Consider the following 19,123-nt stretch of genomic DNA (forward strand, 5'->3'; position numbering starts at 1 on the left):
CTCCCGGTGGACCCCCGGAACCCCTCCGGTGGCCCCGGTACAATACCGATATGCCCCCGAAACTTTCCGGTGTTCGCATGACAACTTCCCATATATAAATCTTTACCTCCGGACCCTTCCGGAACTCCTCGTGAGATCCGGGATCTCATCCGGGACTCCGAACAACATTCGGTAATCACATACAAGTCTTCCTAATAACCCTAGCGTCACCGAACCTTAAGTGTGTAGACCCTACGGGTTCGGGAGGCACGCAAACATGACCGAGATGGCTCTCCGGTCAATAACCAACAGCGGGATCTGGATACCCATGTTGGCTCCCACATGCTCCTCGATGATGTCATCGGATGAACCACGATGTCGAGGATTCAATCAACCCCGTATACTATTCCCTTTGTCAATCGGTACATTACTTGCCCGAGACTCGTTCGTCGGTATCCCAATACCTCGTTCAGTCTCGTTACCGGCAAGTCACTTTACTCGTACCGTAATGCATGATCCCGTGACCAGACACTTGGTCACTTTGAGCTCATAATGATGATGCATTACCGAGTGGGCCCAGAGATACCTCTCCGTCATACAGAGTGACAAATCCCAGTCTTGATCCGTGTCAACCCAACAGACACTTTCGGAGATACCTGTAGTGCACCTTTATAGTCACCCAGTTACGTTGTGACGTTTGGTACACCCAAAGCACTCCTACGGTATCCGGGAGTTACACGATCTCATGGTCTAAGGAAGAGATACTTGACATTGGAAAAGCTCTAGCAAAACGAACTACACGATCTTGTGCTATGCTTAGGATTGGGTCTTGTCCATCACGTCATTCTCCTAATGACGTGATCTCGTTGTCAATGACATCTAATGTCCATAGTCAGGAAACCATGACTATCTGTTGACCAACGAGCTAGTCAACTAGAGGCTTACTAGGGACGTATTGTGGTCTATGTATTCACACGTGTATTACGATTTCCGGATAATACAATTATAGCATGAATAAAAGACAATTATCATGAACAAGGAAATATAATAATACTTTTATTATTGCCTCTAGGGCATATTTCCAACAAAAACACCCAGACAAAAGCCAAAACAGCGGAGCAGACGCCGCTCAAAGTCTAGCAACAGTAAAAATAGCGACAAGAGCGCAAAAAGGATTGACATACCAGTAAGTCCCGAAGGCAGTAACGACCACACGGACCCATTGATGGAGTAGGACGATCCAGGTCACGCCAAACCGAGTTCGGAGCAAACACCCGATCAAAATGATCAGGAGGGGCGAGCTCATGAAACTGCCCTAGAACAGGAACATAGACCGGATGACGATGCATTCATCATTCCGGACGAACAAGTGGAACGAGGCAACCTCCACCGAAAGCTTATGGCCACAGCAAGAAGTCTAAAGAAGTAGAAGCAACAGCTCAAAGCCACACAGGAAAAGCTCAGCCGTAGATGGAATAAAGTGCTAGACACTGAAGAAAGATATGGCAACGATTGCCATACCAAAAGCTATCCAAAGCACAAGCTACTGCCAGAATTTGACGACGAGGCCGTTCCACCAAAGAATAATACGACCAGGAGACCAGACGTACCGCTCCACAACCGCAACAGAACGGCTACTGATGCCGCTCACGATCTATGTGAGAAGCTGGATAAGAAGGCCGGTGCAGCCAGGTCCATCTACGGATCTAAAGGGAACACCCCGGCGAGGGACTATGGTCACCCAAATGCTAATACAAGCCAAATACCAGTTCGGAATAAACTCCAGACACAACAACAACCGATTACATGCCACGACGCGTCCAGATACAGAGGGGCTGCTCACCCCCTGTGCTTCACCAAAGAAGTACTGGACCATGAATTCCCACAAGGTTTCAAACCTGTGAACATAGAGGCATATGACGGAATGACAGACCCAGGGGTCTGGATCAAGGATTTTATCCTGCATATTCACATGGCTCGTGGGAATGATCTCCATGCCATGAAATACCTTCCCGTCAAGCTAAAGGGACCATCTCGACACTGGTTGAAAAGCCTCCCCGAAAACTCAATTGGGAGTTGGGAGGAACTAGAAGACGCTTTCAGGGCCAATTTTCAAGGGACTTATGTCCGGCCTCCGGATGCAGACGATCTAAGTCACATAATCCAACAGCCCGGAGAGTCCGCCTGCAAGCTTTGGAACAGATTCCTCACTAAGAAGAATCAAATTGTCGATTGTCCGGATGCCAAAGCCTTAGCGACATTCAAACACAGCATCCGCGACGAATGGCTCACCAGACACCTCGACCAAGAAAAGCCAAGGACAATGGCAGCCTTAACAAGCCTTATGACCCGCTTTTGCGTAGGTGAAGATAGCTGGCTAGCCCGTAAAGGCACCATCGACCCCAGCACGTCCGAAATAAGGGATGGCAACGGGAAGCCACGACGTAATAAACACAAACGCCAAAGCAAGGAAGGGAGCCCGGATAACACAATGGTTAATGCCGGATTCAGGGGCTCTCAGCAAAAGAAGCCATTTAAAGGCAGTAAATAGGGACCGTCCGGTCTGAACAGAGTCCTGGACAGACTATGCCAAATTCATGGTACCCCGGAGAAACCTGCGGACCACACCCATAGAGAGTGCTGGGTCTTCAAGCAGGCTGGTAAATTAAATGCCGAACACAAAGGGAGGGAGACACCAAGTGAAGATGAGGACGAACCTCGCCAGCCGAACACTAGGGGACAGAAAAAATTCCCGCCAGAGGATAAAACAGTAAACATGATCCACATGACTCACACATTCACGGGAAGGCAAGAACGCGCGCTCGAAGACGCGCATGATGTGGAGCCCATCGTACCCACATCTGACTACTGGATGTCTCGTCCGATCACTTTTGATCACATGGATGGCCGAACTAGTATTCGGCACGGAGGATCACATGCCTTGGTGCTTGACCCAATAATCGACGGATACCGTCTCACCCGTGTACTCATGGACGGCGGCAGTAGTCTCAATTTAATATATGAGGACACTGCCCGCAGAATGGGGATACACCCATCCAGAATTAGCCAAAGCAACACCACCTTTGAAGGGGTGATACCAGGCGTTGAAGCCTACGGCAGGGGCTCCGTCGTACTGGAAGTAACATTCGGCTCCCCAGGCAACTCCAGAAGCGAAGAACTACTCTTCACCATCGCCCCCTTCCAAAGTGGCTATCACGCCTTGCTTGGAAGAACGGCCTTCGGCCGCTTCAACGCATTGCTGAATTATGGCTACCTTACACTCAAGATGCCTGGTCCACGCGGCGTCGTCACCGTTAGCGGAATCACAGAAGGCTCTTCACGCGCAGAGGAACACGCGATGGCCCTGGCGGCCGGACTATAAGCGGCCTCTAATATCATAAAACATGACTGGTCATTAAAACCACAGACACGGTTAGACGAGTTCGGTAGCCCGGATAAAATTCAACCAAACACCGTACATGTAATCCCATAGCGGAAACCAGGGGCTATAGATATTTAATACAGCCCCACACTTGGCTCAACCTTATTGGCAGGCCATCATCTTACACTTTTACTATCAATCGCATACTTACATTGTACTCTCCTATGAGTTTTCCTTTTTTTCCCCACAGACAACGCTCGCGTGATACCCTTCCAGGATACGGCACAACGGAGACAAAGGCGCAGACATGCAGCAGGGCCCCGTTCAACAGGTTTCTTTTTAGATTAAGCCCCTGTGTAAACCTTTTCTATTGCCTCTTGTTGCTCAAACCATCCCATGGGTTCCATACCCACAGAGGATACTGTCGTTATCGGCATTTCGCCACGACAGATTACCGCACGTACCTGGAAACACAGGGTTCATATTGAATGGACATTCTTGAGCCCATCTTCTGTTATAAAGTCCGAACACCTTCGGGAGTGTTCGGCGTCACGAGTTTGGCCTTATATGCATCAGCTCCGAATCATGTCTTTGGTCAAATGTTGGGTTTGCCCGGCTCCTGGGTTTTCCGCCTTACGTTCCGTTATTATCGACTAAGGCAGGCCAAAGGAGAACTACTGCGATTGTGCCCTCGTTATTCCGGATGAGCACCTCAGTAGAGAAAGCCGAAAACTGACTGTCATGATACAGCAAGAGACTGTTCAACCACTCGAAGACGCACTGGAATATCTAGGATTCCTCCACATTAACGAAGGGCTGTTTTCCGGCCATGTACACAAGCGCCCGTATGCGGATGCACGCGAAGGTACCAGGGGATACATAGTAGCCCCACCATTATACTCCCATGGCTAAGCGAAAGTGTTACAGCTATATAGTCCGGTTGCCTAGTTCGACGTGCGATCACCTCCTTAATGGACCAGGACGTTGGATCAAGTGTGTTAAGCATATTCTTCGCGAACACCCCCGCATTGTATGCGTGGGGGCTGAAGCCAACGACTGCTATCTTTCGGACTACTTATACATATTAGAATGGCCGTACAGGGGACACAATCATATTTTCAGGCAAAAAATATAAATATAGCCTCATAATTAAAATAAACATTGTTTTTACAATGATTCGACTTATCCCTCGAACAAAATATTCTTCGAGCACTGCGCCTCTATTAGGCGAGCACCTTCTGTGACCTGCGCCGAGTAGTGCTAGGCCGGATATTGGCCTCCCACCGGATCCTGGGTCGCTATAATGGTGGCCTCCATATCCATCCAATAAGATTTACGTGGGCAAGAGCCATCCGCGCACCTTCTAGGCACGCCGACCTCCTTATGGCGTCGATCCGAGTCATGGCCCCAAGGAATTGTTGCACCAAACCAAAATAACTATCCGGCTTGGGCCCCTTCGGCCAAAGATGGTCTATTACAGACCGCATTGCAAGCCCGGACAGCCTATGAAGCTCCGCCACAGTAGCCACCTTCTCATTCAATGGCAGCGGGCGAGTGGGAGCATAGAATTGCGACCAGAAAAGCTTCTCCACTTTGCTACCTCTTGAGCACTGTGTTGGATTTCTCCGAAGAGGAGAGGATGATGCAGCAAAGTAGCGTAAGTATTTCCCTCAGTTTTTGAGAACCAAGGTATCAATCCAGTAGGATACCACGCACAAGTCCCTCGTACCTACACAAAACGATAGCTACTCACAACCAACGCGATTAGGGGTTGTCAGTACCTTCACGGTCACTTACGAGGGTGAGATCTGATAGAGATGATAAATAATATTTTTGGTATTTCTGATATAGAGATGCAAAGTGAAAAGTAAAAAAGCAAAGTAAAAACAAAGCAAATAATAAAGTGATGGAGATTGATATGATGAGAATAGACCCGGGGGCCATAGGTTTCACTAGTGGCTTCTCTCAAGAGCATAAGTATTCTACGGTGGGTGAACAAATTACTGTTGAGCAATTGACAGAATTGAGCATAGTTATGAGGTTATCCAGGCAATGATCATGTATATAGGCATCATGTCCGTGACATATAGACCGAAACGATTCTGCATCTACTAATATTACTCCACTCATCGACCGCTATCCAGCATGCATCTAGAGTATTAAGTTAAAAACAGAGTAACGCCTTAAGCAAGATGACATGATGTAGAGGAATAAATTCATGCAATATGATAAATACCCCATCTTGTTATCCTCGATGGCAACAATACAATACGTGCCTTGCAACCCTTTCTGTCACTGGGTAAGGTCACCGCAAGATTGAACCCAAAGCTAAGCACTTCTCCCATTGCAAGAACTACCAATCTAGTTGGCCAAACCAAATGGATAATTCGAAGAGACTTGCAAAGATAACTTAATCATACATAAAAGAATTCAGAGAAGAATCAAATATTTTCCATAGATAAGCTGGATCATAAACCCACAATTCATCGGTCTCCACAAACACACCACAAAAAGAAGATTACATCGAATAGATCTCCACAAGAGAGGGGGAGAACATTATATTGAGATCCAAAGAGAGAGAAGAAGCCATCTAGCTACTAGCTATGGACCCGAAGGTTTAAAGTAAACTACTCACACTTCATCGGAGAGGCTATGGTGTTGATGTAGAAGCCCTCCATGGTAGATGCCCCCTCCGGCGGAGCTCCGGAACAGGCCCCAAGATGGGATCTCGTGGATACAGAAAGTTGCGGCGGTGGAATTAGGTTTTTGGCTCCGTATTTGATCTGTTGGGGGTACGTAGGTATATATAGGAGGAAGGAGTTCGTCGGTGGAGCAACAGGGGCCCACGAGGTAGGGGGGCGCGCCCTAGGGAGGGAGCGCCACCCACCCTTGTGACCGCCTCTGTTACTTCTTGGAGTAGGGTCCAAGTCTCCTGGATCACGTTTGGTGAGAAAATCACGTTCCCGAAGGTTTCATTCCGTTTGGACTCCGTTTGATATTCCGTTTCTTCGAAACACTGAAATAAGCAAAAAACAGCAATTCCGGGCTGGGCCTCCGGTTAATAGGTTAGTCCCAAAAATAATATAAAAGTGGAAAACAAAGCCCAATATAGTCCAAAACAGTAGATAAAGTAGCATGGAGCAATAAAAAATTATAGATATGTTGGAGACGTATCAAGCATCCCCAAGCTTAATTCCTGCTCGTCCTTGAGTAGGTAAATGATAAAAAAGAATTTTTGATGCGGAGTGATACTTTGGCATAATTTCAATGTAAATCTTCTTAATTGTGGCATGAATATTCAGATCCGAAAGATTCAAGAAAAAAGTTCATATTGTCATAAAAGTAATAATACTTCAAGTATACTAATCAAAGCAATCATGTCTTCTCAAAATAGCATGGCTAAAGAAAGTTATCCCTACAAAATCATATAGTCTGGCTGTTGCTCTATCTTCATCACACAAAGTATTTAATCATGCACAACGCCGATGACAAGCCAAGCAATTGTTTCATACTTTAGTAATCTCAAACTTTTTCAACTTTCACGCAATACATGAGCGTGAGCCATGGACATAGCACTATAGGTGGAATAGAATGGTGGTTGTGGAGAAGACAAAAAAGGAGAAGATAGTCTCACATCAACTATGCGTATGAACAGGCTATGGAGATGCCCATCAATAGATATCAATGTGAGTGAGTAGGGATTGCCATGCAACGGATGCACTAGAGCTATAAGTATATGAAAGCTCAACAAAAGAAACTAAGTGGGTGTGCATCCAACTTGCTTGCTCACGAAGACCTAGGACACTTTTGAGGAAGCCCATCATTGGAATATACAAGCCAAGTTCTATAATGAAAAATTCCCACTAGTATATGAAAGTGACAACATATGAGACTCTCTATCATGAAGATCGTGGTGCTACTTTGAAGCACAAGTGTGGTAAAAGTATAGTAGCATTGTCCCTTCTCTCCTTTTCTCTCATTTTTTTATTTGGGCCTTTTCTCTTATTTTATGGCCTCTTTTTTTTTTCGTCCAGAGTCTCATCCCGACTTATGGGGGAATCACAGTCTCCATCATCCTTTCCGCACTGGGACAATGCTCTAATAATGATGATCATCACACTTTTATTTTTCTTACAACTCAACATTTACAACTCGATACTTAGAACAAAATATGACTCTATATGAATGCCTCTGGCGGTGTACCCGGATATGCAATGAATCAAGAGCGACATGTATGAAGGTGGCCTTGCCACAAATACAATGTCAACTACATGTTCATGCAAAAAGCAATATGACAATGATGGAGCGTGTCATAATAAATGGAATAGTGGAAAGTTGCATGGCAATATATCTCGGAATGGCTATGGAAGTGCCATAATAGGTAGGTATGGTGGCTGTTTTGAGGAAGGTATATGGTGGGTGTATGATACCGGCGAAAAGTGCGCGGTATTAGAAAGGCTAGCAAAGGCGGAAAGGTGAGAGTGCGTATAATCCATGGACTCGACATTAATCAAAAGAACTCATGCACTTGTTGCAAAAATTTAGAAGTCATCAAAAACCAAAGCACTACGTGCATGCTCCTAGGGGGATAGATTGGTAGGAAAATACCATCGCTCGTCCCCGACCGCCACTCATAAGGAGGAAAATCAATAAATAAAATTGTGCTCCAACTTCATCACAAAGCGGTTCACCATACGTGCATGCTACGGGAATCACAAACTTCAACACAAGCATTCTTTAAATTCATAATCACCCAACTAGCATTACTTTGATACTATCACCTCCATGTCTCAAAACAATTATCAAGCATCAACTTTATCTTAGTATTCAATGCACTCAAAAGAAAGTTTCACATATCTTGAATACCAAGTATATTATCATTAAGAAAATTACCATGCTATTAACGACTCTCAAAATAATCTAAGTGAAGCATGAGAGATCAATAGTTTCTTTAAAACAAATCCACCACCGTGCTCTAAAAGATCTAAGTGAAGTACTAGAGCAAAAATTATCACGCTCAAAAGATATAAGTGAAGCATTAGAGGAAAACTATCAAGCTCAAAAGATATAAGTGAAGCACATAGAGTATTCTAGCAAATTCCAAATCATGTATGGCTCTCTCAAAAGGTGTGTACAGCAAGGATGATTGTGGTAAACTAACAAGCAAAGATGCAAATAATACAAGATGATCCAAGCAAAACACATATCATGTGGTGAATAAAAATATAGCTCCAAGTAAATTACCGATGGAAGTGGACGAAAGAGGGGATGCCTTCCGGGGCATCCCCAAGCTTTGACTTTTTGGTGTCCTTGGCTTATCTTGGGGGTGCCATGGGCATCCCCAAGCTTAGGCTTTTGCCACTCCTTGTTCCATAATCCATCAAAAGAATTCACCCAAAACTTGAAAACTTCACAACACAAAACTCAATAGAAATCTCGTGAGCTCCGTTAGAGAAAGAAAACAAAAGACTACTTCAAGGTACTGTAATGAACTCATTTTTTATTTATATTGGTGTTAAACATACTGTATTCCAACTTCTCCATGGATTATAAACTATTTTACTAGCCATAGATTCATCAAAATAAGCAAACAACACACGCAAAACAGAATCTGTCAAAAACAGAACAGTCTGTAGCAATCTGTAACTAACGCAAACTTATGGAACTCTAAAAATTCTACCAAAATATGACGTACTGGAAAATTTGTCTATTGATCAGGAGCAAAAATAATCAATGCAAAATCACGTTTCTGTGATTTATTGAATGTTTTCTCGTGAGCGCAAAGTTTCTGTTTTTCAGCAGAATCAAATCAACTATCATCGTAGGTTAGCCTATAGGTTCTACTTGGCACAAACACTAATTAAAACATAAAACCACATCCAAACAGAGGCTAGATGAATTATTTATTCCTAAACAGAAGCAAAAACAAAAAAAAGCAAAAAATAAAATTGGGTTGCCTCCCAACAAGCGCTATCGTTTAACGCCCCTAGCTAGGCATAAAAGCAAGGATATGGCTAGGTTTTGCCATCTTTGGTAGGCAATCCATAAGAGGCTCTCATTATAGATTCATAAGGTAATTTTATTTTCTTTCTAGGGAAGTTCTCCATGCCCTTTCTCAATGGAAATTGGAATCTAATATTCCCTTCCTTCATATCAATAATCGCACCAATCGTTCTAAGGAAAGGTCTACCAAGAATAATAGGACATGAAGGATTGCAATCTATATCAAGAACAATAAAATCCACAGGCACATAATTCCTATTTGCAACAATAAGAACATCATTAATTCTTCCCATAGGCTTTTTAATAGTGGAATCCGCAAGATGCAAGTTTAGAGAGCAATCATCAAAGTCACGGAAATCTAGCAAATCACATAAAGTTTTGGGAATAGTAGAGACACTAGCACCCAAATCACACAAAGCATGAAACTCATAATCTTTAATTTTAATTTTAATAGTAGGTTCCCACTCATCATAGAGTTTTCTAGGGATAGAAACTTTCAACTCAAGTTTTTCTTCATAAGATTGCATCAAGGCATCAACAATGTGTTCGGTAAAGGCCTTATTTTGACAATAAGCATGAGGAGAATCTAGCACGGATTGCAACAAGGAAATACAACCAATCAAAGAGCAATTTTCATAATTAAATTCTTTGATCCAAAATAGTGGCTTTAGCAACATCTAGGTTTTTATTTCTTTCAATCCGACTTTCATCAATTTCATCATCAAGATCTAGAAACTCCTAATTCTTAGAACACCTTCTAGGTAAGGGAAGATCATATTCAGTTTCATCAAGATTCATATTGCAAAACAAAGATTTAATGGGGGATACATCAATAACTTTTAGATCTTCATCTTGATTTTCATAGGAATTGGAAGAACACGCTTTAATAAAGGCATCTTTGGAAGCACGCATCCTAGCGGTTCTTTCCTTGCACTCATCAATGGAAATTCTCATAGCTTTGAGAGACTCATTGATATCATGCTTAGGAGGAATAGATCTAAGATTTAAAGAATCAATTTCAAGAGAAATTCTATCAACATTCCTAGACAGATCATCAACTTTAAGCAATTTCTCTTCAAGCAAAGCATTGAAATTCTTTTGTGAATTCATAAACTCTTTAACACTACTCTCAAATTCAGAGGGTATCTTATTAAAATTTCCACAAGAGTTGTCGTAGGAATTTCCATAATTATTAGAAGGATAACTAGGATAAGGCCTAGGATTAAAATTCCCTCTATACGCGTTATTTCCAAAACTATTCCTACCAACAAAATTCACATCAATAGATTCATTATTATTCTCAATCAAAGTGGACAAAGGCTTATCATTGGGATCAAGATAAGTATTTTTAGTAGCAAAAATCTTCATAAGTTCATCCATCTTTTCACTCAAAACATTGATTTCTTCTATAGCATGCACTTTTTTACTAGAATATCTTTCTTTGTGCCATTGAGAATAATTAGCCATAATATTATCAAGCAATTTTGTAGTATGTCCTAACGTAATTTCCATAAACGTGCCTCCCGCGGCCGAATCTAAAAGATTTCTAGAAGAAAAATTCAATCCGGCATAATTTTTTTTATGACCATCCATAAGTTCAAACCATGAGTAGGGCAATTGCGAAGCATCAATTTCATTCTTTCCCAAGATTGGGCAACATGCTCATGATCAAGTTGTTTAAAATTCATAATATCGTTCCTAAGAGTGATGATCTTAGCGGGAGGAAAATACTTAGAAATAAAAGCATCTTTGCACTTGTTCAAAGAATCAATACTATTTTTAGACAAAGACGAAAACCAAACTTTAGCATGATCTCTAAGTGAAAACGGAAATAACTTCAATTTGACAATATTGTTATCCGTATCTTTCTTCTTTTGCATATCACACAAATCAACAAAATTGTTTAGATGAGTAGCGGCATCTTCACTAGGAAGGCCGGCGAATTGATCTTTCATAACAAGATTCAGCAAAGCGGTATTGATTTCACAAGACTCATCATTATTAAGAGGAGCAATCGGAGTACTAAGGAAATCATTATTATTGGTATTCGAGAAGTCACACAATTTGGTATTATCTTGCGCCATGGCAACAAGTAATCCAACACACAAGCAAACATAAAGGCAACGGGAAAAGGCAAAAGGGAAAGAGAGGAGGAGATTGGGAAAGAGAGGGCGTATAAAATGGCATGGGTGAAGTGGGGGAGAGGAAAACGAGAGGCAAATAATGTAATGCGAGAGATAGGGATTGTGATGGGTACTTGGTATGGTTGACTTGCTTGCGTGAGCCTCCCCGGCAATGGCGCCAGAAATTCTTCTTGCTACCTCTTGAGCACTGCGTTGGATTTCCCCGAAGAGGAGAGGATGATGCAGCAAAGTAGCGTAAGTATTTCCCTCAGTTTTTGAGAACCAAGGTATCAATCCAGTAGGAGACCACGCACAAGTCCCTCGTACCTACACAAAACGATAGCTACTCGCAACCAATGCGATTAGGGGTTGTCAATCTCTTCACGGTCACTTACGAGGGTGAGATCTAATAAAGATGATAAATAATATTTTTGGTATTTTTTATATAGAGATGCAAAGTGAAAAGTAAAAAGCAAAGTAAAAACAAAGAAAATAATAAAGTGATGGAGATTGATATGATGGGAATAGACCCGGGGCCATAGGTTTCACTAGTGGCTTCTTTCAAGAGCATAAATATTCTACGGTGGGTGAACAAATTACTGTTGAGCAATTGACAGAATTGAGCATAATTATGAGTATATCTAGGTATGATCATGTATATAGGCATCACGTCCAAGACAAGTAGATTGAAACGATTCTGCATCTACTACTATTACTCCACTCATCGACCACTATCCAGCATGCATCTAGAGTATTAAGTTAAAAACAGAGTAACGCCTTAAGCAAGATGACATGATCTAGAGGGATAAATTCATGCAATATGATAAAAAACCCATCTTGTTATCCTCAATGGAAAAAATACAATACGTGCCTTGCAACCCTTTATGTCACTGGGTAAGGACACCGCAAGATCGAACCCAAAGCTAAGCACTTCTCCCATTGCAAGAACTACCAATCTAGTTGGCCAAACCAAACGGATAATTCAAAGAGACTTGCAAAGATAACTCAATCATACATAAAAGAATTCAGAGAAGATTCAAATATTATTCATAGATAAGCTGGATCATAAACCCACAATTCATCGGTCTCAACGAACACACCGCAAAAAGAAGATTACATTGAATAGATCTCCACAAGAGAGGGGGAGAACATTATATTGAGATCCAAAAAGAGAGAAGAAGCCATCTAGCTACTAGCTATGGACCCGAAGGTCTGAAGTAAACTACTCACACTTCATCGGAGAGGCTATGGTGTTGATGTAGAAGCTCTCCGTGGTAGATGCCCCCTTCGGCGGAGCTCCGGAACAGGCCCCAAGATGGGATCTCGTGGATACAGAAAGTTGCGACGGTGGAATTAGGTTTTTGGCTCCGTATTTGATCTGTCGGGGGTATGTAGGTATATATAGGAGGAAGGAGTACATTGGTGGAGAAACAGGGGGGCCACGAGGTAGGGGGCGCGCCCTAGGGGGGGGGGGTGCGCCCCCCACCCTCGTGACCGCCTCTGTTACTTCTTGGAGTAGGGTCCAAGTCTCCTGGATCACGTTCGGTGAGAAAATCACGTTCCCGAAGGTTTCATTCCGTTTGGACTCCGTTTGATATTCCGTTTCTTCGAAACACTGAAATAGGCAAAAAACATCAATTCTGGGCTGGGCCTCCGGTTAATAGGTTAGTCCCAAAAATAATATAAAAGTGGAAAATAAAGCCCAATATAGTCCAAAACAGTAGATAAAGTAGCATGGAGCAATCAAAAATTATAGATACGTTGGAGACATATCACACTTCCTTATCACCTTGATCCTCGAAGAACTTGGTAGCGTCAGCTGTACTATTCGACAAGTCCGCATATGTGTCTGCATGACTCCAACGCCCAGCTAGGGGAGCATACTTTCGATCCAAAAACTTCGTCTGCAGTAGGTAGGAGCCCCCAACCACGATTTTGTCGGCCTGTTGGAGCTCCTCCCGCATACCCCGGATCTCGGTCCGCATCTCCTTGGCAGCATTAAGTGCCTTGTCCAGCTCGGCCGAACTAGCCTTATTCTCATTTTCAAGGAGCACATATCGGTCGGTGGCATTTTTGAACTCTTCAGCCATTTCGGCTACCTTTTCCTTGCTTCGACGATGAGCAGCCTGTTCGGCTCTCAACTCTTCGGCCGCCTTTAGGGCAGCCGCATTGCTAGCCCGAGCTTGTTCCTTGGCCTGAGCAAGCTCGGCCCTTAGGGCCTCTACGGCAACAGGACCATATGCAGTGCATACACAGGGCATTAACATTATGCCATTCTCGCATTTTCCTATACAATATAATAAGGGAAGCAGAGTACATACCCTGGGATTCTTCCAGCCGTTTGTTCACCAGCGTGATGTCGGCATCAATAGATCCGATGTGCCTTCTCAGTTCGGCAACTTCAACAGACTGGTCGGTTGCCGGATCCTTGCACATATACAGCGCAACAATTACTATATGATCCCCTGTTTGCCGCCTATGGCGGGCAACCAGAGTCTCAGGGGCTACTATCCATAGGGAGCACACCTAGGACATGCTTCATAACCAAAAAAATAGTGCATCGTTCACTACATACCTCAAAGCCTTTGAGCAGGCTTGTAAATGCCTCATTCAAACCGCTGGTAGCGGATGAAATCTTCGAGAGCACCATGCTCATTAAAGAGCGGTGCTCCTCCGAGAGCGCGGCCCGCTCCAGGAGGCCCGTCAGTACGTCCGGCCGGACATTGAACTGTGCCGGATCCTTCTCATCGCCCCCCGTGGGAGCCTAACGCTCCGGGCCCAGGGTGACTGACGTGTTCGCTTCCGGCTTCGGTAGATCTGGACTCCTCCGTGACGACACCTCCGTGTTGCCCGCTTCATGAGGCCGAGAGGTTGGTGGAGTCTCACTCTCCATCATCTCCGGTCGAAGGTTCCCCGAAGACGAACTCTGTTGAGAAGAGCTGCTCGCCGGACTACAAAAGACGAAGTCCCGGTTATGGATCTTGGAGTAACACCACACCTTCGAATTAATGAATAACTTACGGCTCGGTGGAGGGCTGGCCCGTTGGTGGGCACGATGCGGTGAGGGTGCCCGTCGCGGCAGAGCCCCCTGGTGATACCTTCTTCCCTTGCTTGGGCGTCTCCGCCTCCAAGTCTTCGGAGGCTGCCCTCTTCTTCCCTCGTGGGGAGGAAGCTTTAACCTCCCCTTCCCAGCTATCATCCATAGTAGAGGTAGAAATTCCTCTGGTCTGGATGCGTAGTGCGGCTTCTCTACCCTTTCCTTCGCCTTTCCCTTAGGGGATTTTGCTGAGCGCTCGACCAAGCATCTTTGCAATGGTTGGACCAGGCGAGCCTTCAGGAAGTGGCGCCGGACACCCGATTCTCTCCGCCTTGTTGAGCCATTCCTGGCCACGGAGGGATTTTCAGAATAATAGTTATGATAAATATAATTGAAGTGTCCGGATTTAAGGTTACTTACTTGGGCATCTAGGCGATAGCAGCTTAAGCCCGCATCCTCGGTGGCGTCCGGACACTTTACTTGTGGTCCGAAGAATAATTTACACATTCCTTCGAGCTTCAGGCCGAAGAAGTGCTTAATAGTCCGCGGACCCTCCAGATTAAATTCCCACATCCGGAGAGGCCGACGTTTGCATGGCAACATCCGTCGGATTAGCATCACTTGCATTATGCTGAAAAGATTTATGTCCCTCTCAATAAGCTCCCGGATGCGATTCTGCAGTTCTGAAACATCACCAGCAGGCCCATAATTCTGTCCTACGTCGGTCCAAGATGCTAACTGGGACGGAGGACCCGAGCGGAACTCAGGGGCGGCTACCCACTTTGTGCCTCTAGGAGCTGTAACGTAAAACCACTTCCTTTGCCATACGTTGGATACTTCCGGAAAAGAGCCATCTGGCCATGGGGCATCGGCATTCTTGCTTATTATGGCACCTCCACACTCCGCATTTCGCCCCTCAATCATATTCGGCTTCACATTGAAGGTCTTGAGCCATAAGCCGAAGTGCGGGTTGACGTGGAGAAAAGCCTCGCACACAATAATGAACGACGAGATATGGAGGACGGCATCTGGAGCCAGATCATGGAAATCCAAGCCATAGTAGAACATGAGCCCCCTCACAAAGGGGTCGAGGGTGAGGCCCAGGCCTTGGAGGAAGTGAGGGACAAACACGACGCTCTCATTGGGCTCCGACGTGGGGATAACCTGCCCTGGAGCAGGAAGCCTGTGCTGAATATCGGCGGTCAGGTATCCGACCTCCCTAAGCTTAGCGATATCCTCCTCTTGGATCGAGGAGGCCACCCACCGGCCTTTTGCGTCGGATCTGGACATACTGGAGGATCTGGGGTGTTGGAGCTTAGGTTTTGAGTGCTGGAGCTTGAGGTGCAAAAAGGAAAAGGAGAGGTGGAAAAGAGGCGTAGGCCTTAACCCCTTTATAAAGAAGATGAATATCAAGAGTCCTTAGCGTGACCGCTTGGGACTTATCTAAAATACGCAGAGTCATACCAACGGTAGCCGTGGGGTCACGCACGCCCATATTGATGAGAGATCCCGTAATAAGAGGAACACGATCTCTGCTTTGGCAGGACGTGCTAATAAAACCGCCTCACAACGAGGGTCGTGGTGGGGCAGGAAACGCCGGTTCGTGTTGGACCAGGCCACGTTGTAAGAGCACGACATACGAAGATTGCCAGCAGAACGGATTCGTGCTATGTTCCCTACAATGGTGTGTGAAGATCATTTTGCAGATCCAGAAACGGTCTACGTGTTCGACAATAACCTTGGAGTATTCGGAGAAGGAACCCGCCTTGCAATGCCGAAGACAAGACTGCGCGCCGGACTCATCGTCATTGAAGACTGGTTCAGGGGCTACTGAGGGAGTCCTGGATTAGGGGGTATTCGGACAGCCGGACTATATACATCGTCCGGACTATTGAAGCGTGAAGATACAAGACTCAAGACTTCGACCCGTGTCCAGATGGGACTCTCCTTGGCAATCCGGATATTGTATTTCCTTCCTTGTAACTGACTCCATGTAAACCCTATCCCTCTCTGATGTCTATATAAACCGGAGAGGATGGTCCTTAGAAGGCCGATCACAATTACAATCATACCATCATAGGCTAGATCTTAGGGTTTAGCCTCTACGATCTCGTGGTAGATCTACTCTTGTACTACTCATATCTTCAATATTAATCAAGCAGGAAGTAGGGTTTTACCTCCATTGAGAGGGCCCAAACCTGGGTAAATATTGTGTCCCTTGCTTCCTGTTACCATCAGCCCAAGACGCACAGATCGGGACCCCCTACCCGAGATCCGCCGGTTTTGACACCGACAGTGCCCCCCTCCCCCGTATATAAAGGAGGGTAGGAGGGGAGGGCCTACCCTCTATGGCGCCCCCAAGGGGGGGAGTCCTACTCCCAGTAGGAGTAGGTTTCCCCCTTCCCTAGTTGGACTGGGAGAAGAAGGAAGGGGGAGAGGGGGAGAGGGAAAGGGCCCCAGCCCCCTCCCAATTCGGATTGGGCTTGGGGGGGGGGCGCCCCCACCTTGGCCGCCTCCTCCTCTCTTCCACCATGGCCCATTAAGGCCCATTGAATCCCGGGGGGGGGGGGTCCGGTAACCTCCCGGTACTCCGGAAAAATGCCCGAACCACTCGGAACATTTCCGGTGTCCGAACATAGCCTTTCAACACATCAATCTTTATGGCTCGACCATTTCGAGACTCCTCGCCATGTCCTTGATCACATCTGGGACTCCGAACAAACTTCGGTACATCAAAACACATAAACTCATAATACCGTTCGTCATCGAACATTAAGCGTGCGGACCCTACGGGTTCGAGAACTATGTAGACATGACCGAGACTCACTTCCGGTCAATAACCAATAGCGGAACCTAGATTCTCATATTGGTTCCTACATATTCTACGAAGATCTTTATCGGTCAAACCACATAACAACATACGTTGTTCCATCGGTATGTTACTTGCCTGAGATTCGATCGTCGGTATCTCAATACCTAGTTCAATATCGTTACCGACAAGTCTCTTTACTCGTTCCGTAATACTTCATCCCGCAACTAACTCATTAGTTACAATGCTTGCAAGGCTTATAGTGACGAGTATTACCGAGAGGGCCCAGAGATACCTCTTCGAAACACGGAGTGACAAATCCTAATCTCGATCTATGCCAACCCAACAAACACCTTCGGAGACACCTGTAGAGCACCTTTATAGCACCCATTTACGTTTTGACGTTTGGTAGCATACAAAGTGTTCCTCCGGTATTCGGGAGTTGCATAATCTCATAGTCTGAGGAACTTGTATAAGTCATGAAGAAAGCAGTAGCAAAGAAACTGTTACGATCATAATGCTAAGCTAACGGATGGGTCATGTCCAACACATCATTCTCCTAATGATGTGATCCCGTTTATCAAATGATAACACATCTCTATGGTTAGGAAACATAACCATCTTGATTAACGTGCTATTCAAGTAGAGGCATACTAGGGACTATATGTTTTGTCTACGTATTCACACATGTACTAAGTTTTCGGTCAATACAATTCTAGCATGAATAATAAACATTTATCATGAAGTAAGGAAATAAATAATAACTTTTATTGCCTCTAGGACATATTTCCTTCAGTCTCCCACTTGCACTAGAGTCAATAATCTAGATTACATAGTAATGATTCTAACTCCCATAGAGGCTTGGTGTTGATCATATTTTTCTCGTGGAAGAGGCTTAGTCAACGGGTCTGCAACATTCAGATATGTGTGTATCTTGCAAATCTCTATGTGCCCCTCCGACACTTGATGACAGATGGAATTGAAGCGTCTCTTGATGTGCTTGGTTCTCTTGTGAAATTTGGATTCCTTTCCCAAGGCAATTGCACCAGTATTGTCACAAAAGATTTTCATTGGACCCTATGCACTAGGTATGACTGTCGGTGTCAAAACCGGCAGATCTCGGGTAGGGGTCCTGAACTGTGCGTCTATGGCTAATGGTAACAGGAGGCGGGGGACATGATGTTTACCCAGGTTCGGGCCCTCTCTATGGAGGTAATACCCTACTTCCTGCTTGATTGATCTTGATGATATGAGTATTACAAGACTTGATCTACCACGAGATCGTAGAGGCTAAACCCTAGAAGCTAGCCTATGATTATGATTGTTGTTGTCCTACGAACTAAACCCTCCGGTTTATATAGACACCGGAGGGGTCTAGGGTTGCACAGAGTCGGTTACAGAGAAGGGAATCTACATATCCGAATTGCCAAGCTTGCCTTCCACTCAAAGGAGAGTCCAACCCGGACACGGGACGAAGTCTTCAATCTTGTATCTTCATAGTCCAACAGTCCGGCATAAGCATATACTCCGTCTCTCTGAGGACCCCCTAATCCAGGACTCCCTTAGTAGCCCCTGAACTAGGCTTCAATGACGATGAGTCCGGCGCGTAGATTGTCTTCGGCATTGCAAGGCGGGTTCCTTCTCCGAATACTCCGAAGTAGATCTTGAACACAAGAATCTTGTCCGGCTCTGCAAAACAATTTCCACATACTACCGTAGAAAATACAATATTCCATGAGTCTAATCTGCTGACAACTTCCCCATAGCGTGACATCGCGCCGCGGCCCGGT

This window comes from Triticum dicoccoides, chromosome 1B (assembly GCF_002162155.2).
Source record: "Triticum dicoccoides isolate Atlit2015 ecotype Zavitan chromosome 1B, WEW_v2.0, whole genome shotgun sequence".
In the NCBI taxonomy this organism is placed as follows: domain Eukaryota; kingdom Viridiplantae; phylum Streptophyta; class Magnoliopsida; order Poales; family Poaceae; genus Triticum; species Triticum dicoccoides.